We start from the raw sequence: 23,350 nt of genomic DNA on the forward strand, positions 1-23,350 counted from the left end.
AACTCCAACCGTGACATATTTCTCAATATGTCACTTGTGAGGGCATCAATGAATTGTTTTGATAAATTTGGGTACTTTGTAAATGTGTCTGTATGATAAAAAAAAAAATCATGTTGGCTTGAAGGTATGAAGTTTAGATTCTTGTTGAAAAACTCGCGTTTTTCATCCAAAATACATTGCGGATCAGAGTGACGTTTGTCAATATCTTCACTCCCAGTGTTTTCCTGCTGACTTGGCATGTTGACAGTATGGTGACCTCGTTCAAAATTTAAATTCTTTTAATTAAATTGAATATTTTTTTGTGTATATGTCTCTGATACAACATTTTCATGGTAGCGTGATGAAGCTTGTTTTCTCATACTGAAAAATATCACTCGTTCCCTCTGCGTGATACAGTCACTACTCAAAGATAAACTTCATATCTTTGTGCAACCAAGTAATTCTCTCTCTCTCTCTGTGTATGTGTATATAATATGTGTATGTGAGTGAAGCATCTTGAATCATTTCATTGTTTTCCAGATGTACCACTGCTCAGATTGTGGGAAAAGTTTTATGAAGAGTCACCAATTAAAATATCACCAGTGCATCCTTATCAGAGAGAAGCCATATCACTGTGGACAGTGTGGGAGGAATTTTACTTCTAAGAGTTTTCTCCAACGGCATGAGCGTATCCACACAGGAGAGAAGCCGTATCGCTGTGGACAGTGTGGGAGGAATTTTACTCAGCAGAGTCATCTCCAACAGCATGAGCGTATCCACACAGGAGATAAGCCGCATCCCTGTGGACAGTGTGGGAGGAATTTTACTCAGCAGAGTACTCTCCGACAGCATGAGCGCATCCACACAGGAGAGAAGCCCTATCATTGTGGACAGTGTGGGAGGAATTTTACTCAGCAGAGTACTCTCCGACAGCATGAGCGCATCCACACAGGAGAGAAGCCCTATCACTGTGGACAGTGTGGGAGTAGTTTTACTTCTAAGAGTTATCTCCAACAGCATGAGCATATCCACACAGGAGAGAAGCCGTATCACTGTGGACAGTGTGGGAGGAATTTTACTCAGCAGAGTTATCTCCACCAGCATGAGCGCATACACACAGGAGAGAAGCCGTATCACTGTGGACAGTGTGGGAAGAGTTTTGCTTGTAAGAGTACTCTCCACCAGCATGAGCGCATCCACACAGGGGAGAAGCCGCATCACTGTGGACAGTGTGAGAAGAGTTTTGCTTGTAAGAGTACTCTCCACCAGCATGAGCGCATCCACACAGGAGAAAAGCCGTATCACTGTGGGCAGTGTGGGAAGAGTTTTACTTCTAAGAGTCATTTCCAACTGCATGAGCTTATCCACACAGGAGAGAAGCCATATCACTGTGGACAGTGTGAGAAGAGTTTTCGTTGTTGGAGTTATCTCCGCTATCATGAGCGTATCCATACAGGAGAGAAGCCGTATTGTTGTGGACAGTGTGGTAAGGGTTTTACTTGTCGGAGTAATCTCCAACAGCATGAGCGTGTCCACACAGGAGAGAAGCCATATTGCTGTGGACAATGTGGGAAGAGTTTTTCTTGTCGGAGTCATCTCCAACGGCATGAGCGAATCCACACAGGAGAGAAGCCGCATGACTGTGGACAGTTTGGGAAGGGTTTTACTTGATGGAGTCATCTCCACTATCATGAGTGTATCCATACAGGAGAGAAACCGTATCATTGTGGACAGTGTTGGAAGAGTTTTCGTGGTCTGAGTCATCTCCAACTGCATGAGCGTGTCCACACAGGAGAGAAGCCGTATTGCTGTGCACAGTGTGGGAAGAGTTTTGCTCGTCAGGGTAGTCTCCAACGGCATGAACGTATCCACACAGGAGAGAAGCTGTATCATTTGTGGACAGTGGGGGAAGAGTTTTCGTCACCCAAGTGCCTTCCACAGCCACCTGCAGATTCATAAAGAACAGAAGCCCCATCAGTGTGGACAATGTGGAGGGAGCTTTATTCATTCAGGATTGTTTCGGAAACACAAGTGCCCTAACAATAAAACCAACAGCTCTTGACATGGAAATTTGTCAAGTTAAGATATCTTTTTTTATATATATATATTCCTTTTTTTTAAATGGTAATCTGAAATTTTAGCTAAAACTCTGCCCACCCATTATTGTTTTCAAGATTCAGTGATCGTGTTTTCATGAAAGACCTTTAAAAATGTTTTCCCATGATGAATAGATCAAGAAATTCGACAAATACACTGCTGAGACATGAGTATTTGAAGTAGTCAGAGTTAACTTTTCTTAAAAAGTCAGAAATGAAGAAATCTGCTTGGGTAGTTTACAAACCCAATTCCAAAAATTTGGGACAGTGTGTGTAAAACGGAAATAACAAAATATGATTTTTTGCTAATCATGGAAACCCTATATTTAATTGAAAATAACACAATGACACGTTTCAGAAAAGTTGGGATGGGGCAAGAAAAGACTGAAAAACATTGTGTAATGCTTAAAAAAAAACCTAATTCAGTTAATTGGCAATGGGTCAGTGACATGGCTGGGTATAAAAAAGAGCATCACAGAGAGGCGGAGTCTCTCAGAAGTAAAGATAAAGAGGGGTTCACCATTCTATGAAAGACTGTGAGCAAGCAGTGCAAGAATTTAAGAATAACGTTCCTCAACATAAAATTGCAAAGGATTTGGGGATCACATCGTCTATGGTCCATAATATCATTAAAAGAGTCAGAGAATCTGCAGAAATCTCTGTATGCAAGAGACAAGGCTGAAAACGGACATTGGATGCCTGTGATCTTCAGGCCCTCAGGCGACACTGCATTAAAAGCAGACACATGTCTTCAGTGGAAATCACTGTATGGGCTCAGGAACACTTCAGAAAACCATAATCTGTGACAACAGTTCATTACTGCATCCACAAATGCAAACCAAAACCAGTTATAAACAATATTCAGAAATACCGCCACCTTTTCTGGGGCCGAGCTCTTTTACGATGGACTGAGGCGAAGTGGAAAATTGTCCCGAGTTCTGACGAATCAAAAGTAGAAATTCTTTTTAAAAATCATGGACACCACGTCCTTCAGGCTAAAGAGGAGAGGGACCATCCGGCTTATCAGTGCACAGTTCAAAAGCCAGCATCTGTAATGGTATGCGGGTGCGTTAGTGCACATGACATGGGTAGCTTGTACATCTGGGAAGACATCATTAATACTGAATGATATCCACACATTTCGGAGCAATATGCTACCATCCAGGCAAAACCTTTTTCAGGGAAGGCTTTCCTTCTTTCCGCAAGATGATGCCAAACTGCTTTCTGCACATATTTAAACCGCATGGCTCCATAGTAAGAGAGTCTGGGTGCTAAACTGGCTTGCCTGCAGTCCAGACCTGTCTCCCATTTAAAACTTTTGGCGCATTATGATGTTCAAAATACAACAAAGGAGACCCCAAAGTGTTGAGCAACTGAAATTGTATATCGGGCAAGAATGGGACAACATTTCTCTCTCAAAAACTATAGCAATTGGTCTCCTCAGTTCCCAAATGTTTGCAGAGTATTGTTAAAACTAGAGGTGATGCAACATCGTGGTAAACATGCCCCTGTCCCAACTTTTTTGAAACGTGTTGCTGACATCAAATTCAAAATGAGCATATATTTTTCAAAATACAATAAAATTGCTCATTTTCAAGATTTGCTATTGTCTTTGGACTATTTTCAGTGAAATGTAGGGTTTCCAAGATTTGCAAATTGTTATATTCTGCGTTTTATTTGCGTTTTCCACAGTGTCTGAAATTTATGGAATTGGGGTTGTACGATATAAAGTCCTTAGTAATGCCCATTTTAAAAAAGATATCAAAATGGAAACATTCATGTCCACAGATGTCCACAATTTTTTCCACTGTATCTTTTCCGAGCAGGTTCGCATATATGCAAAATGTAGAGGGGTGGGGTTTTTGTTTGTTTGTTTGTTTTAAAGTATGACCTTTTTCTCCCCTTTGTATCTTCCATATATTTCAATCTCTCTGCTATGACCATGCCCACGTCTTCACCTGCATCTGTGACCTCAACTCTGTCCTTCCTCTCCTTTATCTCTCTGCATCTTTTTTTCTTCATCTTCTACCCCATCTGGAGGCATCACATTTGGTTTAGGGCATATTTTGTCCTTGTAGGGCTCAGGAGCAAAGGCTCGGAGGTGTTTGGCGAGGTACTGTTGCCTAGCTAACGGAAGTCCAGGTGAGGGAAATGTGACTGGATGACCACCTAAATCATTTCTTTGGGTACTGTAATGGCCCTTTTCCACTACCCTTTTTCAGCTCACTTCAGCTCACTTCAGCCCGACACGGCTCGCGTTTCGACTACCAAAAACCAGCACGACTCAGCTCGCTTCAGCCCTGCTTAGCCCCTAAAACTCGCACCGTTTTGGAGTGGGGCTGAAGCGAGCCAAACCGTGCCGAGTGAGTCTGGGGGCGTGAGCAGACACTCCCCTGTGCACTGATTGGTGAGGAGGAGTGTCCTCACATGCCCACACACGCCCCGCGAGCGCGCTGGGATCTGTAAACACCGCAAACCCGGAAGAAGAAGAATTACGAATTACGAGAATTTCTGAAGCCTTATGCGCCTCGCCTCATCTATACGCTCTTGCCAGTATCTGTTGGCGTTGTCGGTGACAACAAGCCACAGCACCAAGACCAGCAACACTAACGACTCCATGTCCTCCATGTTTATTGTTTACTATTCGGGTCGTGAGACTACCGCTTAAAAGCTCACTGAATCAGTGACATACAGAGCATCGTGGACGAGTTCGCGGAGCGCAAGGCTCGTCGTATGCCCTTCAAATAATGCGCGCAGTAGGCTATTGATGTTTTATTATGAGCCATGTACAGTATGTCGCCTAATGTTTTTTTGTTTCTGAGTTACATGTTCGTTTGAAGGACTTAATGTACAAAATAACATAGTTGCACCCCGTAGTGTTGAAATTGGTAAACACAGTGCATTCAGTGAGGTTTGCACCGCCCTCCTTTTATTTCTGACTCTTCCTGTCACCGTTGCAACCTCTGAGCGCTCATTCGTATGCCCTTCAAATAATGTGCGCAGTATAGGCTATTGATGTTTTATTATGAGCCATGTACAGTATCCTAATGTTTTTTGTTTCTGAGTTACATGTTCGTTTGAAGGACTTGATGTACTAAATAACATAGTTGCACCCGGTAGTGTTGAAATTGGTAAACACCGCAGTTGCGGACATTTTGTAGCCTAAAATGATGTTATGATAAGCTTTAATAAAGGGCCCGGTCATTTGCCCCGCCCCCGGCCCGGCTCTGACTTGTTCCGCCACTGTCACTGATGTCACTGTTTGCGCTGCTTAACGACATCACATGACGTCCACCCACTTTCGCTAACTCCACCCAATGTGTCCACCCACTTCCAGCCAGCACGGTTCAGCGCGGTTGTAGTCGAAATGCAACTCCAACAGCCCCGCTCAGCTCGACTCGGCACGGCACGGCTCAGCCGCGTTTGTAGTGGAAAAGCGGCATAAGACATGGTGTTTTTGTCTACCGAGCCCTCTGCCTTTCAAAGAGAGAGAGAACTCGTCGCAGAGGCAGCAAGAGCAAGCAGAAGCCTGATAGACAGAAGAGGAAGTACTGCCATAAGATTACTCTTTTGAAGGCAGAGGTAGCCCAGCTAAAAGGAAGCCTCCAAAAGGAGTGGCTATGGCAGCAGTTCAATTGTATATTGGAGTCACTGCAAGAAATCCGATTGCATGGGAGTGAGGGCAGATCTACACACACAATCTATGAAGAAGTGTGCATTTGTATTTTGTGATTTTATGCAGATGTAACCACACACACACCTTGATATCACATTTATGTATAAAATGTAATAAAATGTCACTTTTGTTTTATGTTGACTTTTTATTTAAAGATACTTTTTTGATTTTCAGGAAAGAGTAAATCAAGTCAATTCTTCTAAAAAAGAAATTAAAAACAGATTTGTTAAAACATATTCGTGGGGGGAGCAAGATGACGCTGTAGAGTAAACATCGCTGTAAGTGAACTCCGCTGGCATTTATCAGTTTGTGTATATTTCACATGTCTTTGCAGTAAAAGTGCAGAGTTTTGAACAGGAGATAGCTTAACATGAGCCTGGACAGTTATTTTCTGAAAACTCCAGACAACATGCCAACAAAACCGAAAAAATCTTCAAAGAAACCTTCCGGTACTGATGGTGGAGAGCTAGATGCTAGCACAGAGCTACCCAGTGTTGCTACTTTAGGTGCTATGGAGCCAGGTATTACTCAAGCTTTTGATCGGATAACAGATAACCACACTCAAGTCATCGACACCAAAATTGCCACGGTCTTGGAGGTTATTAAAGAGCAGACCTCATAGCTACAAGCAGTTGCGGCTCGAGTTGGAGAAGCCAAGAAACGGATTGCTGAGGTAGAGGCGACGGCCACAACCTCTGAGCCTAAGATAGCATCTCTTGAATGTGTGCGACGTACCAGAACACATCGATGATCTTGACAACTGGGGTCGCAGATGTAATATAAACTCCTTGCACTGATGTCACATTTACATTAGCAACTGTTGCTACCCTATACCTGGGGCACAAGCAAATTTTGTTCACATACTGAAGCCAAGTGAAGATGTCCAGCGTCTGTTGCTGTTGTCTGAAGAAAACTACAGGTAATAAAAGCTTTACTACCGGATTACATCGGCAATTGCATGGACATCTTGTCACTCAGCTATTTACACTCCATCATTCCATGATAAGATATCATAATGGAATGATACTGAGAAACACCCCATGGCGTTACACCGGTACAGATTCTGGGAGCCCAGCCACCTGTGACCATAGTCACAGATAGTTGTTTCGCAAACAAAACTGTTTGTAAAATGTTTAAAATTAGACCAATAAAATTTGCTCAGGATTCTTTGATTTTGTAGGGCAATTCACAACATTGGTATGAAGCTAGAGCCCACTAAAATCCTTTTAACATCAAATATAATACAGGTATAATATAATTTACAGAGTCACCATGGAGTCTTAATAAAGAAAACAAGAATGACAATGCTAATTGTCATTCCTGAACCATTTCCATTTTGGAAACGGAAACCATATTTCCAAAATATAGTTCAAGGGTTTAATTTCTACTTTTCTTGCAGTTGTAACCAATCAAAATATAAAGAAAAGACATTTCACTGTTTTTTAAGGTCCACTGATTGCAACCAGCTGAATGCATTTACTTTTACCATCAATTTCCAAGCACATTTTTGAACGTATGACTGTCAGGTTCCCATAGTGTACTTCCAACACTTACATTCACACTCCCTTGCTTTTTCTTGTACTAGATAATATTTATGTTCCTCCATTCTACAAAATTTGTGTTCTCAAACTTCTTAGCCAGCACCAGCAAACACTGATTCCTCTTCTTTCTTGTTCGTCTTCCTTCTGGATTCATACTGCCATTTGTAGAAATGCAAAACATGGAATGCACTCTCTCAAGGTCTGTCCATTCTGAATTACTGTTGCGGCGCAAAATGGCGGCTCTGCAGAAGTGGACACCCATCTTATGTAGATATAAAGGGCTCATTCGTAGTGACAGGTAATTGCACACTCATGAAAACATACTTAGGAGTACTATTCTCCTAAGTCCTACATCATGAACCTTTAATTTCCTGTTGTGAAGATGGAAAATGCATCAGTTTTTTCATTTTCCCATTTTTCATTTTCACTTCGCAACCAAATGATCAGAATATACACGGGCCTAAACAGAACACAAGCAGATGTGAATACTGTGGGCAAGAAGAAACAGTGGAGTGTTTTATGTTGCACTGTGAGAAATATGAGGCAGAAATGAAACATCTGATTCAAAACCTCAAAGATAAAAGTACACTTTGATCTAATAGACATTCTACAAAACAGTTCAAGAAATGAGTGTGATCAGGAATGCAGAACATCTAATTCGATTAAAGCGAGATGGCTTTTCGATTTCAAAAAATCGGTGAAATTTAGTTCCCTCTGAAATGTGGGTCATAGTGATATATGTTTATTTCTGTAATATCTCAAAATAGGCCATTCTGTGTCTGGGAAGTTATTTAATTTGAGGGGATTAAAGCAAATAATGCGCATGAAATCACTCACAGACAGAAGAAGTCCGTGTGCAAAGGTTTACCTTTGACTGTGCATTGACATCATTTTGTTGTTAAACAGCTGATCACACCAAGGTGCTCACTAACCACCGATATTTATTCATTTGATCCTGTGTTTCCTTTGCAACATAATGTATTTTCTTCTTGCGTTCCGTTACTGTAGTCAGTCTTCCGCATTTCGTTTGCACACTCACGTCCTCCATTTTTCTCTCCTGTTTCAAATTTGTATCCCACAATGCCTTGATGAATGGGGAAGCCCACCATGTGATGCATGATGTGGTATCTTGAATTGGGTCATGCTGAAGCAGGAAAAAATAGCAGAGAATTTTGGGCCTTGTGGCCCTAAATTCATTAACTGTTCTATTTAAAAAAAAAAAAAAAACTAATGAAATTGGAAGTCTGTGATTTGAATTCAGTAGCTTTTGGTCCACTAAACAAAAATAATTGGGCGTCAGGGAAAATTCTTTTTATGACCTCCACTTGAAAAATCTGAAAGGCAGTCTACCTTTAAAGTGAGGTGGCCTTTCGATTTCATAAAATCGGTGAAGTTTAGTTCCCTCTGAAATTTGGTCATTGTGATATACACTAAGTAACTTTAAAAACGCACATTGATAAAACTTGCTGAATTCGTGCTGAGTTTATCTCAAGAAGAAAAGAAATATATCACAATGGAAAAATAACTTCGTTCCGCCCGAATAAGTTCCAAATCTGTGCTCAAATCAGAATTTAAGGGAGTTGTACTCAATAACGTACAATATGACTCGGGTAGTCAATGACATGGACAGGCTTTAATTTTCAAACAAATTTTGCATACACTGTACACACACAATCTTGCCTATAAATACCCGGGGGAAATGATGGGAAAATTGTCATTATTGAAGATGCCACGCCTAAGCCAAAATCAACGTGAACAGGCCATCGGGATGTTGCGTGCCGGAAGTACACAGACAGAGGTCGCCCGGCACTTCGGTGTTCATCATTCGACCATTTCCCGTTTGAGTCAGCGTTACAGACAGACAGGGAGCACCAGGGATCGTCCACGCCCTGGTCAGCCTCGAGTCACGACGCCAGTTCAGGATCAGCACATCAGGCTAGCTCACCTCCGTGACAGATTCCTGACACCCTCAGTCACTGCTGCTGAGACCCCTGGACGACACAGACCCAGAATCTCCAGCATGACGGTCCGAACATGGACCAACTGTCACTTTGAATTTTTTTATTGTGAATTAATTCTTGAGTTTGACAATAAATGTCCTTTATCGATGTTTCAAGATGTGTGTGCATTACATACAATATCATAAATTTCAAATATATGCATGGATCTAAAGTGATATCGTGTTGAATTCCATTGTGCGTTTTTAAAGTTACTTAGTATATGTTTATTTCTGTAATATCTTTAAAAAAACAGGCCATTCTGTGGCTGGAAAGTTATTTAATTTGAGGGGATTCCCTAGCAAATAATGCACATGAAATCACTTGCTTCATGCAGTCAAGTAGACAGAGGAAGTCTGTGCGCGCATGCGTACTCTTACCTGAGCCGCCGTCGTCTTCTTCACCTTATGGGTTTACGGCAGCTGGCATCCAGTGTTGCATTACTGCCATCTACAGGTTTCAAGAAGAAGAAGAAACCTTTATTTGTCACATGCACACTTCAAGCACAGTGAAATTCATCCTCTGCATTTAACTCATCTGAAGCAGTGAACACATGCATGCACACACTCAAAGCAGTGGGCAGCCACATCAGAGTGCCCATGGAGCAGTTAGGGGTCAGGTACCTTGCTCAGCCCAAGGCCACCCCACGTTAACCTAACTGCATGTCTTTGGACTGTGGGGGAAACCGGAGCACCTGGAGGAAACCCACGCAGACACGGGGAGAAGATGCAAGGTTTACCTTGACCGTGCACTGACAGTTCCATCATTCTGTCACTAAACAAACAGCTGATCACACCGAGGTGCTTTCTGACCACTGATATTTATTAGTTTGGTTCCATGTTTCCTTTCCTTTGCAATACAGCATTGTTTCTTCTCACTTTCCTTTACTGTAGTCGGTCTTCCACGTTTCATGCGCACACTCACGTCCACCATTGTTCTCTCCTGTTTTAAATTTGTATCCCACAATGCATTGGGCAAACAAAGAAACCCCACCATGTCATGTATGATGTAGTACCTGGATGTGAGGCAAGTTAAAAATGGAGGAGAATTTAGGGCCATGGGGCTCTCAATTAATTAATTGTTCTTTTAGGAAAAAAGTAATAAAATCGGAAGTCTATGATTCAAATTCAGTAGCTAAAAATAATTGGGTGTCAGGGGAAATTCTTTTTATGGCCTAAATAGGCCATTTGCAGGAATTGGTCACGTGTCAATTTTCCCTATAGCAACAAGCCTGTTGTGGACAAGCTAACTTGACATTCCTTGACAACTGTAAGAGTTTGACTGGCGATGCGAAGCAATCCATTTCTATAATAGCTGTTTTTACCTTTTCTACTGTCTTTTTTGTGACCCAAATTTTCGTTTGTGGTTTGAACTTCTGTCGTAAGTTAAAAATCATTCGCCACAAAAGATTGTTTTTTGGACTCAAGTTGGTCGCTGCCGAAGGAAATTCACGTGTGATGTGGCGCATTTCTCAGGTATGTTTCTAACTTATAATTTCTCCTTTTCTACCTTTTGTCATTTGCTTAATTTGTGAAGATTCTTGAAAATAAATACAGATATATCTGTAGATGTGTTTTTAGCCGATAAGAAGCAGATTTATTCCCCAATGATTTGCTTTCACTTACGACAGAAGTTAAAACCACAAACGAAAATTCGGGTCAAAAAAGACAGTAGAAAAGGTAAAAATAGCTATTATAGAAATGGATTGCTTCGCATTGCCAGTCAAACTCTTACGCTTGTGAAGGAATGTCAAGTTAGCTTGCCCACCACAGGCTTAAGAAGAAACCTTTATTTGTCACATGCACACTTCAACCACAGTGAAATTCATCCTCTGCATTTAACCCATCTGAAGCAGTGAACACACGCGCGCACACACACCCAGAGCAGTGGGGAGCAGTCAGGGGTTAGGTACCTTGCTCAAGGGCACCTCAGCCCAAGGCCGCCCGTCAACCTAACTGCATATCTTTGGACTGTATGGGGGGGGAAAACCCACTCAGACATGGGGAGAACATGCAAACTCCACACAGATAGGCCCTCGTCGGCTGCTGGGTTCGAACCCGGAACCTTCTTGCTGTGAGGCGACCGTGCTAACCACCATACCGCCCATGATGACTAGCACTTTCAAATATAGACAGATTTGGCAGAAATTTGGTCAATTCAGCCATCTAAACATTTATTATATTGTGTAAGAATATAAACGCAAAAGTCAGCAGTCTTTTATTATTAGTTTGAATGCCTTACGCTGTCGAGAACTGGTTACACCAGGATACAAATAAGTCCACAGAGTTTAAGAGAGAGAGAGAGAGAGAGAGCTTGTTGCTATGGGGAAAATTGACACGTGATCAATTCCTGCAAATGGCCTAAATTTGAGAAACCTGAAAGGCAGTAAACCTTTAACACTCTCAGGTCGTCGACCCCCCACAGGGGACTTTTAGGACTGTTAGTAAACACACATCTAAAGCTCTGTGAGTTTTTGTGCTAGAAACATTCAAGTAACACCACTAGAAACCTCATCTCATCTCATTATCTTTAGCCGCTTTATCCTGTTCTACAGGGTCGCAGGCAAGCTGGAGCCTATCCCAGCTGACTATGGGTGAAAGGCGGGGTACACCCTGGACAAGTCGCCAGGTCATCACAGGGCCGACACATAGGCTACGTTTACATTACATCGAATCAGCGGATCATCAGATTAACGTTCTTAAAACGATTCGCGTTTACACTAAAACCGTTAGCCGTGCAGACAGCAACGCCAATACACAGATACGCTCGGCTCCGCAGGCATCCTGCGCTCCAAATCACTCCGCCCTGAACAGCGAGTGCCCTCTGGAGGGTGCGCACTCCGGCCCTGCGCAGCTCACACAGCACGCAAGTGAAGTGCACAAGCCACGATTCGGGACTGAGCCGCTGTGTGTGAGATCCCAGCGCATATCACTTACTACTTGCAAGTGAAAGGATGGCAAGCCTAAAGACAATCATAACTACACAATGGGCAGTATTTGCATCAGTATTTGCAGTATTTTCATACTTTTATACTCTTTAATGAAAGGTGATACAAGGCGGAAGTCCGCGCCGTTTTTCAGCAGTCGCGTCACATGACCAACGCCAGCGAATCAGGAAGGTGGATGTCACAGTGGCGTTGTCCAATGAGATGCCAGCTAGAGCTCAGCACAGCGTATCCGCGTATTTTGAATGTTTACACAGCACCGGAGCTGACACGATCTGGATTGAATATGTGGACGCTGGCGGATTCCCGTTTCCAGGCGGTTTAATGTAAACGGACAGTGTATGCACGAAGAAAATGAGACAGATACTGTCTAGTGTAAACGTAGCCATAGACACAGACAACCATTCACACCTACGGTCAATTTAGAGTCACCAGTTAACCTAATCTGCATGTCTTTGGACTGTGGGGGAAACCGGAGCACCCAGAGGAAACCCACGGGGAGAACATGCAAACTCCACACAGAAAGGCCCTCGCCAGCCACGGGGCTCGAACCCGGACCTTCTTGCTGTGAGGCGACAGCACTAACCACTACACCACCGTGCCGCCCCACTAGAAACCTTGAATCTTCTAATTTTCAAATATATCTATCTTTAAAACAACCTTTATCTTTAGCACTTTATAAAGAGAATAAAAACAAATCTTACAAATTTCAGTACTTCAGCCAGCAACAGCCTCTTAACGACACACCCATCAGCTATTCACATGTTAAGCGCATGGAACATCAGTGTCGTCATTCGCTCATTGTATTGCAAGGGGAGGTGAGAACATGCCCCATTTCACCGGTAGAAACAAGTGCACATGTTCACTTGTTTCCATACCAACTAAGGAACTTTGCGGAATGGCCAATGCAAGGAAGATGTCTCACTAGCAGTTGTTTTCATGCTTTTTTGGTTAGCGTATAGGGAGAACTACATTACATTACATTTCGCAGATACTTTTATCCAAAGCAACTTACAAATGAGAAAAACAATCAAGCTACAGTAAAACACAGGAAATCATAGAGTAAGAAGAGAGTGCATGTTAGATGGTTAGTGGGTTGTTAGGAAAGGAGGTGCTCTTTGAAGAGAAAGAACTAGTTGATTGAAACGTGCTGTGTTATTTTCGTCAAGTTTTGAAAACATTTTTCTGTTGCCAAACTATTTCACTGATTTACTGAGTACTGATTTACAGTAATTAGTTACCTAAGTCAACATGCCCTGCATAATCATAGTTTATCTTCATTGCTAACTTTAGATTTATTATAGTCCGTGCATAAGTCTATGCATAAGATTATAAAATGTAGCTTTGGCTTTTAGGGCTTCTTTTCTTTGCAGTAACTTTCCAAGCAGAGAGGTGTGGAGGCAGGGAGGTACAGGGGCCAGGGCCAGGGTCCTTGTCTTTGACAAATGGACTTTTGTCTTTTGACAAATTGACAGTGATGGGGGAGGGGGGATTACAGGTGAATTACACCTACCTCATCAATATTCATTTGAAAGGCCAACTGACTTTGGAGAAAACATAGGTAGTCTGAAGTTTCTACAATTAGTATTGAAACTACAGAACATTTCTGAATACTGTTCTTACTTTTATGTCGCCAATACCTATGTTTACAAATTTCAGACTTCAAAGGTCTTGTGCAGATATATTTATAGTGTTTTTTTACAAGGTTTGAAGACTCTGAAAATAGTTTTTTGTAAGGTTGTGTTTGCACTTAATTTAAATAAAAACAAATTTCATTCCATTCACTTTACTCTCATATTATTATTGCTGAGGGTGTCCAGAATATAACCATGTGTGTCACTTTTGCGTGGATGTTTTTAGTTAGATGAAATACTTAAAAATGTCAAGGTTTATCAGACTGCCACAGAATGTCTGACAGGCCCAGGACCTCAGAGTGTGAGGATATGAGGTTTTTGGCGCTCTGAGCTACACTCTATACCTGTAATGTATGTGACTCAAGGAAGAGACAGCTGGTAGCAGACTGAACAACATTTACTTGTGCAGCTTCATTATATACAGCACAGCCTTGTAATGTCACAGCACCTTCTATTGGTAACTACAGTATTACAACCAATACACGACATCTCCCTTTCTTTTGATTTTTTAAAAATTATTATTATTATTATTATTATTATTATTATGTGTAACTCAAATCTTCTCGCTAAACAAGGTAAAACTTAACAAAACACAATTACGTCACTTCCTTAATGTGATAATGGCGGCGCGTACATGCAGCGGCTCCTCTCCGTCCCAACAGAACGGTGTTTTCATGTTTTTTGTGTTTTAAAATAGCATCCATCTGTTCATCTTTTTCGCGTCCATCAGTCTTAAGGCGCACATACTCCCGTGAGTTTCTGCTCGACATCCGCAAAACCATATTCACGGATATAAATCCAGCAGACGCAGAAGTGCTATGCGACTACGGTTTACTCCAGAGGCCTGCTCAACCACCGACCCCCACTCCTGCATCCAGCCCACAGTGGAGGCGCCACAGGCGGAACATGCGGAAGCAGAAGAGGGGCAAGCACGGAGGTATCCGGGATAGGCTAGCGGCTAGCCCTCACCGGCCAGCTACCCCTACCATCACTCTGGCCAACGTATGCTCGCTGGACAACAAGCTGGATTATGTCTGCCTACTCTGCTCATCATCTAAGTCTGTGAGTGAGTGTTGTGTCCTTGTGTTTGTGGAAACATGGCTTAACGACAGCGTCCCAGACTGTGCCATTCAGCTAGCCTGGCTAACATGCTACTGGTCAGACAGAGCGCTAGTCGAGGGGGGAAGACTCACAGCAGAGGACTCTGTGTTTACATCAGTGATGCCTGGTGCCGTGATGCTGTTGTGGTCTGCAAACACTGCTCACCACTGGTGGAGTTTATAATTATTAAGTGCCGGCCATTCTACCTGCCAAGGAAATTTACAGCCATATTGCTGGTAGCAATATACATCCCTCCCGGCTCCAATAACAACAGGAATGAAGCACTGAATGAACTCTATCAGCACATCAGTGAGCAGCAGACAGCCCACCCAGATGCTTTCCTCATCCTGGCTGGGGATTTCAATCATGCAAACCCCAAGAGCGTGTTTCCAAAACTCTATGGACATATCAAGTTTCCCACACGTGGAAACAATACTCTGGACAATGTTTAAACCATGCATAGACGCCCCTACAAAGCCCTACCCCTCCCCCACCTTGGGGCCTCAGATCACTCCACTGTTATGCTAATGCAAGCATACAGGCCACTGGTTAAAGTCACCAAACCAGCTAAAAAGCAGGTACGTGTGTGGCCAGAGGGGTCCTCAGAGGCACTCCAGGACTGTTTTTCCACCACTGACTGGAGCATGTTCAGACAGGTGGCCACCACAGATCTCCAGGAGTACATGGAGACGGTCACTGCCTACATGAGGAAGTGCATGGATGACATTACAGTCACCAGAACCATCTCCATTCGGGCAAATCAGAAGCCATGGCTGACAGGGGAAGTCCACAGGCTCCTGAGGGCTCGGAACACTGCCTTCAGAGCTGGGGATGAGGTGGGCCTGAGGCAGCGCTCGAAACTAACGGTGTCCCGATGTCCCGGGGACCATAAAAAATGTCATCGGGACACAAAATTATCATATCTGGGACAATCCCGGGACAATGGAAAAAAAATAGATCTAGAAAAAAAGTTCTACATTAAAGGTGCAGTACAAGATTTTGGAATAACGGTTCCCGCAAGCCATATTTTGAAAAGAAACACTCCCACCCCCCGCGTCTCCACCCCTCCTCCCCCTCATAAAGCCTGAGAAAGTCCGGCTTTATAATGGGTGTCTATTGCGTTACACACCAGTGCAGCTCGTTAAGTTAGAGTGTAGAGAGCTTGGAAAAATAGCTCAAACTTTCTCATTTAAACTGTGTTTTCAGCCCCAATTTTCACTCCACACACACAATTTTCTCAAAAGTAGTAGCCACACTTGTCCTGATTCACACAATGTGTCTACCTGAGCGATAGGATTTACTGTTTTTGAATGAGAAGCCTGAAAGTAACGAGAGCACAGCCGCGCAGCCTCATAGACTCCCATTATAAACGTGGCAGAAAAGTCACTCGTTTTTAACTCGCTCTAGCGACCTCATTTTTTACACTACAGACAAAAAAAATTACATCCGTGTGTTCAGGAGAGCCTTGTGGCGCTCACTGTGAAAGAATTTTGTGAATATCTCCTTCCGTTTTCGTGTAAATCCCCGTTGTTTGGAAGGAGCGCACTGAGAGAATCCTACGCTCTGTGTGACACTCTGCTCGCTCTCACACACACACAGAAGGGCCGGGCTGCTCGCGGGCTTCAGTCTGATTGACGTGTCAGTATCCAATCATTTTGAGGTGGTACCTCGATATGATTGGATGGCGTTTTTCCTTTATTTTACACTGTAGACTGGATTAAAATATTTCGTTTTTTGGGTCAAACCTTCTATTGTACTGCTTGCAACATGGGTGTGCATTTCATCCATTGATGGTATGGCTGATGGCTTTCAAAACATCTCTGAATGGGGCAACAGGTATATTACATAAAAATGGATAACGGTAATGGTGAAAATGATAAGTTGGCCTTATAAGTGCCAACAGATATTCAAGGTATAAGTAGATGAAACAAACATAAAAGGGGTCTTATTTTCAGCTAAAGTGTACTGCAGATGTAGGGAGTTGAAACATTTTCTGAATGAGCTAGTTGGCCCCTTTTAAATACACCGGTATCTATTCATACAGTGAGATCGCCAAAGTTTAATAAACTGAAAATGCAATAACTGTAATTTTGAAGTAGATGATGTATTGGACATGTGTCACTTGTGTTTTGTGACTTATTGTAAAAATGATATAAAGGGTTCAAAATCGTATAGTTACAAATATAATAGTAACTTCATATGATAATATTAACCACTGGCTATTTCAGAGAGGAAAAAAATGGGGACACTATTGCTTCCATTCGGGACAATACAACACAGAATTCGGGACCACTGGGGGACACAAAGAAAAAAAGTTAATTTCGAGCCCTGGCCTGAGGACAGCTAGGGCCAACCTGTCACGAGGCATCAGGGTGGCCAAGAGACAGTATTCCAGGAACATTGCTGACTACTTCAATGACAGCAGAGACACCAGGAACCTGTGGTGGGGGATTCAGACCATCACAGACTACAAGCCCTCGCCGCAGACCTGTTATAACTCCACCTCTCTGCTGAATCAGTTGAACGACTTCTTCGCTCGCTTTGAGGCAGACAGCAGCACCATGGCACAGTAGACCCCACCACCTCCTGGTGACCAGGTGTTGACGCTGTCCCCAGACAGAGTGAGGAGAGCTCTCAGGACGACAAATGCACAGAAAGCCCCGGGTCCTGATAACATTCCTGGTCGTGTCCTGAGAGACTGACTGTGCCGAGGAGCTCACAGATGTCTTTACAGACATCTTCAACATCTCATTGAGCCAGGCTGTTGTCCTCAAAGCCACCACCATCATCCTGGTCCCAAAGAAGCCGTCTCCCTCCTGCTTCAATGACTACTGCCCGGTCGCACTCACTCCCATCCTCATGAAGTGCTTTGAGTGGCTAGTCATGCGGTATATCAAGTCTGCCCTCCCCACCACCCTGGACCCTTTCCAGTTTGCATATCAGTCCAACCGTTCGACCGATGATGCCATCTCCACTGCCCTCCACTTAGCCCTCACCCACCTGGAGACAAAAGACTCGTGTGTCAGAATGCTGTTCATAGACTTCAGCTCAGCATTCAACACAATCATTCCTCAGCAGCTCATTCATAAACTGGACCAGCTGGGACTCAACACCTCCCTGTGCAACTGGCTACTGGACTTCCTGACGGTGAGACCACAGGCTGTACGGGTCGGCAGCAACTCCTCCAGCACCATCACACTGAACACGGGGGCCCCCCCAAGGATGTGTGCTGAGCCCCCTCCTCTTCACTCTGCTGACCCATGAGTGCACACCAACATCCAGCTCCAACCTCTTCATTAAGTTTGCGGATGACACGACTGTGGTAGGTCTCATCAACAATGGCAATGAGACAATCTACAGGAGTGAGGTGAGCCTCTTGGCCATGTGGTGCAAGGACAACAATCTCTGCCTGAACGTGGAGAAGATGAAGGAGATTGTTGTGGACTTCAGGAGAGAGCACACCCAGCATGCTCCACTAACTATCGACGGTGCTGCAGTGGAGAGGGTGAGCAGCACCAAGTTTCTGGGTGTGCACATCTCTGAAGACCTGTCCTGGAGCAACAACACCGCATCACTGGCCAAAAAAGCCCAACAGCATCTGTACTTCCTCCGCAAACTGAGGAGAGCAAGAGCCCCGGCCCCCATCATCCACACTTTCTACAGAGGCACCATCGAGAACATCCTGACCAGCTGCATCACCGTGTGGTACGGCGCCTGCACCGTGTCCTGCTGCAAGACTCTGCAGCGCATCGTGAGAGCAGCTGAGAGGATCATTGGTGTCTCTCTCCCTTCTCTTATGGATATCTATAACTCCCGCCTCACCCGCAAAGCCATCAGGATTGCAAGTGACCCCACCCACCCATCTCACAGCCTCTTCAGTCTGCTGCGGTCGGGGAGGAGACTGCGGAGTCTTCGGGCCAAAACCAGCAGGCTCAAGAACAGTTTCTTTCACCAGGTGGTCAGGAGGCTCAACTCCCTCCCTGTTCTGCCCCTTGTCTCCCCTTTGCCCCCTGCCACAGATTCTGCCCGCACACACCCCTGCCCCCCCTTCAGCATCTGACATCATGTCACCCTCACAGCCCCCCCAACACACACAAACTCTCAACATTCATTCGCACACTGAACTCAGAGACTGCACATTTCACTTTATCTTGCTCATTTGCACTATTCCGCGCTACCTCACCTTAACAGCCATTAGTTTATTGTTTATACTGCTGTTTACCTTCTATACCTCAAGTGCCCTTGACTGTTTATTTTATGTCCTTTTGCTTCAATATATATAGTGTATGTGTGTATATATATACACACAGGTAGTCGTCGATTTGCGACTGTGTTTGGTTATGACTGACCGGTCATAAGTCGGCCTATGTTAAATGAATGTAAGTATATTGTGATGTGTAATGATATTGTAATCATCTTAAAGTCTTATTTTATCAACATTTTCTTATTTCATTACCTTGGCTTGTCACGGAACAGACAGGAGAGGAGATCACGTGCGCTCAAACCACAGTTTATTAATAATAGGGGAAAAGGGAGTTGGGAGAATGTGTGAAGTCCAGAGGCAGGAGAACTGTGAGGCAGGGATGGCTGGTGGTGACATCTGAGGTCTCCCATCCAAGTACTGACTGGGCCTGACCCTGCTTAGCAGCTGAGATCTGACGGGATCTGGCATAGTCAGAGAGCTTTGGCTGTAGGCAGACAGAACTTGGGTTTCAGGCAGTCTCCAAGCGAGCAGTCCCTCAGCAAGCAGGAGTTAGAGAGCAAACTGGAACACAGAGTCAATGGGACAGAAGGCAGATCAGGTTACTGGGGCTGGAGAGCAGACAGAGTCAAACGGAACAGAAGGCAGATCAGGGTACCGGGGCTGGAGAGCAGACAGAGTCGAACAGAACAATTTCAGGAGTCAGAGTAGTAGGAACACAAAGCAGGTTATCAGGCTGAGAGTTGCAGATGATCTGACACAGAAGCTTAGGAGGACTGCAGCTTAAATACACACGGGGGAAACAGGTGATCGGTAACAGCCAATGACAGCCACTGGGAGTTAATAAGAGGAAGTGAGTGCGGGCATGGCCGGTAATGCTGAGTGGAGATGTTACCTGAAGAGAGAAGCCCACAGGTAGGACCATAACAGAACCCCCCCCCCCTCAAGGGACGGCCCCAGAAGTCCCTAGCCACAGATCACCAAAGACGGGCGGGAGGAGGGGGAATACCGGTGGAGGGTTAGAACTCCTCAGACCGGTCAGTGTCCATAGCCTCCGCACCCTCTTCACCGTCAGAAGAATCGTCATCCCAGGACCCCCGCCCAGGATTCGGTTCGGTGTCAGGCTCAGGCGTTGGAGCAGGGGCAGGGTCCGGGAGTGGATCCGCATGGTGAGAACCCCTACGTCGGCCCCGTCGGATGGAGGGCTGGTCGGGGTGTAGCCGATGGAAGTCGGCGATGAGGGCCGGATCCAGAATCCTTCCAGCAGGAACCCACATCCTCTCCTCAGGACCATAGCCCTCCCAATCCACCAGGTATTGGAGGCCCCTGCCCCTGTGTCGTGACTTCAGCAGTCACTGGACGGAGTAGACCAGGCCACCGTCGATGAGACGAGGAGGAGGAGGAGGTGCAGCTGGGACCAGCGGGCTCTCATGTACTGGCTTGATCTTAGAGACGTGGAAGGTGGGGTGCACTCTCATGGACTTGGGCAGTCGGAGCCGGACAGCAGACTGGCTGATTATCCTCTGGACAGGGAATGGTCCGACGAACCGAGGTGCTAGCTCACGAGACTCCACCTGGAGGGGCAGGTCCTTGGAAGGGGCAGAGCTGGCAGGTGGAGTATGGGGGTTAGAGTGGCGGCTCGTAAGCAGGTCCGGTGGCAGTCCTTGCCCCATTCTCTTATCGTGCCAGTGGCCCAGTCGAGGTGAGGATTGTGTTGGTGGAGCCATGGATAGCCCAGGATGAGAGGTTGGTCGGGGGAACGGAGCAGGTGAAACTGGATGGTTTTGTGGTGGTTGCCTGACAGAGTCATCAGGACAGGGGCGGTGAGGCGGGCGACGGTGCCAAGAAGATGGCCATCCAGCACCCTGGCTGGAACGGGAGAGGATAAGTGAAGGCTTTGCAGACCCAACTGGCGCGCAAGCTCAGTGTCCATGATGTTCACCTCGGCGCCAGAGTCAACCAGGGTGGCCAGGGTGTGGGTGGAATCCAACAGACGAAGACGAACTTGGAGCATAGGTTTCTGGCTGGTGGAGGACTGGATAATCATTGAGCCCAGCCGGACCCCTCCCATGTCCAGTGAGCTCATTGCTTTTACTGGGCAAGAGGCAGCACGGTGACCGTCACCCCCACAGTACAGGCACAGATTGGAGGTGATCCGACGCTGGCTCTCTGCCGGGCTGAGGGAAGCATGGCCGATCTCCATGGGCTCTGCCTGGTCCAGAAGGCTCGGCGGAGAAGCAGCAGGAGACGTAGAAGGGGCTGGGTTACTCCGTGCGCTGGTGACTGACTGAGTCTGGTGGGCCCTCTCTCGTCAACGGGTCTGGACCCGGCGGTCAATGTGGACGGCCAGGGCAATGGCCTCATCGAGTGTCGACAGTTGTTTGTGCAAGACCAATTCGTCCTTAATGTAGTCGGCCAGGTTGTGCAGAAAGGTGTCCACCAGCGCCTGCGTGCCCCACTTGCTGCGCCGGGCCAAGGTCTGGAAATCGATCGAGTAGTCAGCCACTGTTTGTCTGCCTTGGCGAATACTCATCAGTCCTCCGGATGCCTCTACTGACGATGAGCCCAGGTCGAAGACCTTAGTCATTTCCGCTGAAAACAAGGTGAAGGAGGCACACACCGGTGTCCGGTGTTCATACTCAGCAGTCCCCCACAGGTGGGCGTGGCCAATCAGACGAGTGATGACGAAGGCCACCTTCGCTGCCTCCGACGCAAAGGTTCTGGGCTGCAGGTCGAACAACAACCGGCAACTGGTCAGGAAGGCATGGACTTGGGAGGGGTCACCGTCAAAACACCCCGGGCTGCCGACCTTGGGTTCCGGGGCCTCAAGTGTAGTAGGAGCACCTCCCGGAGCTGGCACGTCAGCAGCGGGTATGGCAGGGGCTGTTGCAACAAGGGACTGCGGTGGTTGGGCGGTGAGCAGCTGGAGTGCTTGGTCCAGTCATTGTTGCTGCTGATGACCAAGCTGGATCAGGGCTGCAATGTCGGCAGACATCCGACTGACATCATCTTCGATGCGCTGCAGCCGGTCTAGGGCAGAGGGTTCAGGCGCTGGCTCCATGTTGTGGTCAGATCGTTCTGTCACGGAACAGACAGGAGAGGAGATCAAGTGCGCTCAAACCACAGTTTATTAATAATAGGGGAAAAGGGAGAATGTGTGAAGTCCAGAGGCAGGAGAACTGAGAGGCAGGGATGGCTGGTGGTGACATCTGAGGTCTCCCATCCAAGTACTGGCTGGGCCTGACCCTGCTTAGCAGCTGCAATCTGGCATAGTCAGAGAGCTGTGGCTGTAGGCAGACAGACCTTGGGTTTCAGGCAGTCTCCAAGCAAGCAGTCCCTCAGCAGGCAGGAGTTAGAGAGCAAACTGGAACACAGAGTCAACGGGACAGAAGGCAGATCAGGTTACCGGGGCTGGAGAGCAGACAGAGTCAAACGGAACAGAAGGCAGGTCAGGGTACCGGGGCTGGAGAGCAGACAGAGTCGAACAGAACAATTTCAGGAGTCAGAGTAGTAGGAACACAAAGCAGGCTATCAGGCTGAGAGTTGCAGACGATCTGACACAGAAGCTTGGGAGGACTGCAGCTTAAATACACACAGGGGGGAAACAGGTGATCAGTAACAGCCAATGACAGCCACTGGGAGTTAATAAGAGGAAGTGAGTGCGGGCATGGCCGGTAATGCTGAGTGGAGATGTTACCTGAAGAGAGAAGCCCACAGGTAGGACCATGACATGGCTCATTATTTGGTTTAAGTCAAACACTGCATACTACACTGCATACAGTACAATTCGTTTAATATGTGCAAAACAAAAAATATTAAATACAGGTGTGAAAAATAGAAAACATTTTAGTTTGAAACATACCAAAATACAAATGTAAAACATAGCAAAATACAAAATTTAGTGACCGCTGGCATCACTGGTGCTTGGCTGTGGCTCATCTACGTCATCATCAGCTGTTGCAGCGCTCGGGCTGGTGGGAGCATTTGCTCATTTCATAAACCAGGTGCTGGGGCAGAAACTGTATGATGGAGTGTGCGAGGGCGCGCGCGAGAGACTGCGCATGTGCCTGGAGCTGGGGCAGAAACTGTATGATGGAGCACGCGAGGGCGTGCAAGAGAGACTGTGCATGTGCCTGGAGCTGGGGCGGAAACTGTATGACGGAGTGCGCGAGGGTGCGCGA

The 23,350-nt window shown here is 45.7% G+C and overlaps 1 pseudogene; it reads left to right on the forward strand.

Moving 5' to 3' along the window:
* Positions 1–23,350, forward strand: part of LOC132881661 (zinc finger protein 850-like) — a 112,855-nt pseudogene that overhangs the window by 28,456 nt on the left and 61,049 nt on the right.

This window comes from Neoarius graeffei, chromosome 1, assembly GCF_027579695.1.
Source record: "Neoarius graeffei isolate fNeoGra1 chromosome 1, fNeoGra1.pri, whole genome shotgun sequence".
Lineage (NCBI taxonomy): Eukaryota > Metazoa > Chordata > Actinopteri > Siluriformes > Ariidae > Neoarius > Neoarius graeffei.